At 33.5% G+C, this 5,654-nt stretch overlaps 1 protein-coding gene across 4 annotated transcripts in view; it reads right to left on the reverse strand.

The window, feature by feature from the left end:
• The window catches only part of LOC111505363 (EEIG family member 2), a 75,085-nt gene extending 70,571 nt beyond the window's left edge, over positions 1 to 4,514 (reverse strand). For 3 of the 4 annotated variants that reach the window (XM_074183124.1, XM_074183123.1, XM_074183121.1), the window contains exon 1: positions 4,356 to 4,514. The gene's annotated coding sequence lies outside the window, so the exon portion shown is untranslated. Of the gene's footprint in view, positions 1 to 4,250; positions 4,274 to 4,355 lie in introns of those variants that run through there. The other variant, XM_074183122.1, reaches the window with a different exon arrangement.
• Between the last annotated feature and the right edge of the window lie 1,140 nt (positions 4,515 to 5,654).

Below are 5,654 nucleotides of genomic sequence, written 5' to 3' on the forward strand. Positions count from 1 at the left end.
CTGAAACAAAATACGGACTTCAACAAAAATATTACAGAATAAAACAAAAATTTCGAAAAATTTGGTGTCAACACTATCAAGTACTTTGGTCATTAGTCTATAGCGTGTTAATCAAAATCAAGATATTTCATTACCTAATTCTCTTTCCGTGCTAAGAATCACACGTAACTAAACCTCCAGCACCTTGGTTAACTTACAATATAAAAATGATGATTGCACTCAAAAACCGAGCTCTGAGGAAATACAAGAAATATTTATCTATCGCCGATTGGAATAGCTATAAGGACCTCAGAAATTATACCTACATGTAGTGCTATACGTCGTGAGAAAACATTTATAAAATTTATGAGCCATCCTCCTGATATGATCAATGACCTGCTCTACTTCTACCGGATCTAACAGATCATCCAACGATGTCTTTTACTATTGGTGCAAATACGGAGCACCTCTCAAGTATCAACAAAGGAGTTCTCTTGAGGCTACACTTAATATCTGGGCTACAAGAAGAGTTTCAGACTCCCGGTTATGAACGACTATAGCAGCAACTTGAAAATGGTTTATTACTCCGCTGCTCAAGTAAATAGCCTATAGTTTCGAAATCTGACTTATTTTCATACAAAATAAATATGCATTTTCAATCAAGTCGAACAAAATTATATTATGTGATTCGAGAAGTTAGAAATACAGCCGGCAATTAACATGGTGAAATATGTTTTCGCAAAGTTAATAATTATACATTTTCCATTCTCAATATAATTTGGATGTTGCGCCGAGAAGGCCGAACAGTTTACTTTCTCTCTTCTCTGCAAATCCTGCGTATCTGTATTTATACTGGTCAGATTATTGCATAAACTTCGAACCAATCTGTCGATTACATCTGATTGCATAACTGAAAAAAACTTGAAATACGACTATGTTTTGTACAATCGCGTATTATTCAACTTTGGAGCGCAGTACTTACGGTTTTCTTTCAGCCAGTACAGGAATAGAGAATTCGAAGGCACGTGAAGAATGAAGTACCCGTATTTCAGATTTAAATTATCATAAGAATGCGTAACATAGGTATTTGGATTTTGAAACATTTCATTTTATTATGAAATTAATTCAATTCGTGTGGCATATCGCCTCTGGTCCCGTTTACTAAGATCTACATAACAGTCCTACAATCGAAGTAAACACGAAAACCATTATGTGATTTCAAAGCAACACTCTAGAATAAATAGTAATATATACCCGGATTGTGAACTTATGATTTTCGACGTTTCGCTAATATTTCAATTGGTATTTTGCACTGGCAATCTCTTCACTACACCAATTCTTTTTTTTCTATACTGTTTCCTCTTCCTCTTGAAGATGATCACTTGGTGATCGAAACACGTGTCGAGGTGTAAAACTAACGATTCGGTGTTGGGAAAAAACTCCAGTAATATTCTGTTTCCTTATAGTAAAAAGAAATGCTCATTATACATACAAAACGCTAACAAAGTGCTCGAACAAAATTTTGTGATTCTTACTTACTCACTTTACCGGGTCCACACAATTTTTTTATTCCAAATGGTTCACGAACAAAATATTTTATGATATATAGGGTCGTTTTCTACCTGCAGCATCTAGCATTCAAAAAAATCGAACCAGTAATAGGTGTTTCGCCCTACTTGGCCCTCATCATCTGCACTTGGTTGCAGAAATAATTACAAATGCGATAGTCTTAATGTAAATGCAAGAGAAAGTTTTATCGGACATATCTAATACATAAAAATTGATGTTTTTTGGTTGGTTGGTTGGTTGATTGGTTGGTTGGTTGGTTGGTTGATTGGTTGGTTGGTTGATTGGTTGGTAAGTGATAAACTTCTACATCGCTCAACCGATTGTGATGAAACTTGACATGTATAAGTAATTTTTCATAGAGACGGTTTTTAGGCTATCAATTTTTCTGTAACTCGCCACTAGATGGCGCTGTAGAACAATTTTTTGAAAGCACGCGCACGCCTAAGTTCGTTGATTCTGATTCTGTCAAAATATTGGAACAGCAGCGATACAGCAACATAGTACTAGTCACTCATAAAAAAAGAAATTCGTAGGTATACTAGGTAGTTAACCCCCAGTCAAGTGCAAAAGATGGGCAATACTTGCTTGCAAAAACAAGCACAAATGCACAGATTCATAATTGTTATTGGGAGTGTTCATATAAATGGAAAAGAAGTTGTATTGGACATATCACTCATAAAAAAGAAATCCGTAGGTACTGGGTAGTTAGCCCTCAGCAGCATACTGTAGCCAAGTGCAAAGAATGGGCAACACTTGGTTTCAAAAATAAGCACAAATGCATAGAATCATAAAGGTTATCTGGATTCTTCATATAAATGTAACAGAAAGTTTTATCTGACTTATCGACCATAAAAAAAGCAAACCGTAGACACGGGATAGTTGGCCCTCAGCAGTATGGTGTAGCCAAGTGCGAAGGACGGGCAATACTTAGTTGCAAAAACAAGCATAAATGCACAGCTCCCTCCGTGTTAGGTAATTGTGGTGTAAAAACATTATCTTCTGTTCAAAACCACATATCTACTACTGGCTAACCCTATCACTTGGCGACAACGTACTGATGAGGGCCAAATAGTCCGAAACACATGCATATGATTTTGCTTTTAATGGGACCTAGTTTTCTAAATTCCAGCTTTTCTAATGAATCGAATTACTGATACCGGATTAATTCCACCGGCGGAATAATATTGATGATATTAATCATATTGAAAGGGTATATTTTTAGGAGAGATCATGTTTGATTAATATCGATTATATTATATAAAAAAATTAAATATCACCAATTACTTAAAGTTTGACTAGAAAAATCTGTTCAAATTTGGATAATCAGATATATTTCGAAAAAGAGCAGCTAATCGGGTTTATAATGATTTGGAATTATTTTATTGGAACCAATAAATCAGATAAAACACGTAACTTAAAACATCTCAAAGAAGTTAGAACCAGATTTCTCACTTGTAAATATAGCTCGCAGTCAAAAACAAACCATATGAACAATGGTGTCGAGAAACAAAACCAAAAAAAAATAGCGTTATATTACAAATCACTTATCTAATTTAGTATATTGGCGATCAAACTGAACAATCAATAATTTGATAGTAACGCAATAATTAGACTTGGCATCAACAGATATGGACATTTTCACAGAATTGAAACCTTCCGTCCAAGATAAAATCCCGAATATTTTCAAAATTAATTTCTAATGACCTTGACATTTTAAATGTTTATAACACATGTATTTGATGACATAATTATTACCTACTAAGTTATCGTAACATCAGCCAGAGGTGATAAAATTAAGTATTATATAATTCCCTTCTCAGAGTCATAATTGAGGATAATGACTATTATTCAAAATGGAACATTTCTCAGCTACAAAGAGAAGTTGAATGAAAGCTCTCCTTTTATAACATGTTCGAAATCGACATTATTTAGGGACACCTCAAAGCAAAAAAACCTTTACCCAAATGAGTTCGGGATAATAATATTTCGTTTCTGTGCCATCTTATAAAGTATACACACATCTATAAATCGTCTTTTGAGATTTGGTATATAAGATCACACAATATTGAATGTTCTTCGTTTACTGGTTTTAAACATTTGTTGTACAAATCGCAATTTAGATTTTAGGCCCGACAAAACATGGTAAAAAATGTTCAATGTAATTTTCTTGTGCATATCAATAGCACTTGGGAAAACAAAAAAGAGTACTTACTTTTATCAATTTATAACATTGACATGAAAGAATGATAGATGAAAAATTCAACTCAAATTTTTATTTATTTATTCCATCAGGGAAGGATCATTTGTATTCCTGACATGAAATCACGGTAACAAGTGTATTCAATTTGAAGTTTTATTGATGATTTGGCCAAGAATTAAGCATTCTGTTTTCACAATACATGTATACCTAGGCATGAATATATTCGAATAGTATTTAGAAAGATTCCCAGTTAGTTTATTTTTGGAGAAGAGAAACTTCATAGAATTAAAGGTAATCCAGAAAAAAATTCAACTGCTAAAAACTTTTCAAAGCAGGTAGGTATCTCAGGCAAATGCTTTTTAACAAGACTATTTTCTTGCAAAAAATTTTGCTACTAGGAATGAACTGGTGCTTAACAGTGGCAACAAACGTATATAATATTGTAACAATACCCAACTGCAGGCTAATAATGTGTACCTAATTTATTGTTACAATTACTCACCAATTCAAAGCATTTAGTTCGTTCTCTATATAAAGTAGAAGAGTTGAAAAACTAATTTGAAGTATTACGGAAGGTAACTTGAAAATGGAAAAAAATATAACAAACCTTATGGAGTGGAAGCAAGTCGTCAGTTATTCTCGGAGTCTATCAAGCGATGTTTGTCAAACGAACACTTCACCACATATAACTCCCAATAAACGCCATTAGTAAACTGAACAACTGACAAGTGGAATATAAAATATGACAATAAATTTTGATACACGTCAAATGTCAGCAATAATCGAAAGTGTCTAGAGACAGCAGCAACTTTTTTGCAGATGAGAAATTCATAGAACTCCTTAAATATCAATAGTTCCGTGTTCTGTACTATAATAGTAAAGAAGAAAGTAATACAAATCATGAAATAATGAAACAACAACAAAAATTAGTTGGCGCTCCGGAGCGACTTCATTGATTTCAGTGGCGCATTTGCTTTTTCAGCTGTACTGGCTAATAGAGTTAGCCATTTTGTTTAAATTCAAAGATGTCCTTATATTGTTTGTGGTATGAGTTGGGTTCGGTTCAATGAAAAATTTTACTATGGAAGTATTATTCGAGAGGACCACTGCAAAGCAACATCTGTATTTCATGAATCAAACGTAAAACTAAGTGAGAAATAATGATAAATGGTATGAGAAACCGTAGTGAAAAAACTTCAACTCGTTCATTTCATAAATGTAAAAGTTAGTTCTTGAATAAAACTAGTAGATTCCAAAAACTATTTGAATGTACGAATGTAACAAATATTTCCCGCGAAATGCTCCGGTTCCCAGAAATTTTCAGAATATTCTAAAATAGCAGGGAAATCACCAATCAGAAAATTGACAATTTTGGGCATTGTCGTCTTTTGTCAACGAAAAAGTTGGATGGATCTTTTCCGCTGAAACTATCGGATCATTGGATGACGGAGCGGTAGAAATCTAGTCTCGTTTTAAACAAAACACAAAACAACTTTTGAGTGAAGATGAGTGCGTTTTATTGGTACTATTCTAATTTCAAAATGACCATTCTTGTTGTTTTTATGTTGTTCAATTCATATTCCAGTCCATATTAATTGACGGAATGGAGTACTGAGAGAACAAGGAATACGAGGATATTTTACGAAATGCTCGTCAAGGTTATTAAAATTGTGAATGATTTTTCGTTAATAAACTTGAGAGAAAACGATACCTGATAGCGATAGCATGCAACAAACTATTTACAATTTGGAAACCTCAATGCTATGGTAATTTTGCTATACACGACAAAAAAGTGAATATTCTCTATAGTAAGCTACGTGAGAAAGGGGCATGTGCCTGACAAACAAACAACCTGTAGATAAAACGGTAAAATGAGAAATTACATTTGAACATCATAGACAATGAC

The sequence above is a fragment of the Leptinotarsa decemlineata genome, unplaced genomic scaffold (assembly GCF_025532065.1).
Source record: "Leptinotarsa decemlineata unplaced genomic scaffold, Ldec_3_MD MMD2_tig00026330_RagTag_RagTag, whole genome shotgun sequence".
Classification (NCBI taxonomy): domain Eukaryota; kingdom Metazoa; phylum Arthropoda; class Insecta; order Coleoptera; family Chrysomelidae; genus Leptinotarsa; species Leptinotarsa decemlineata.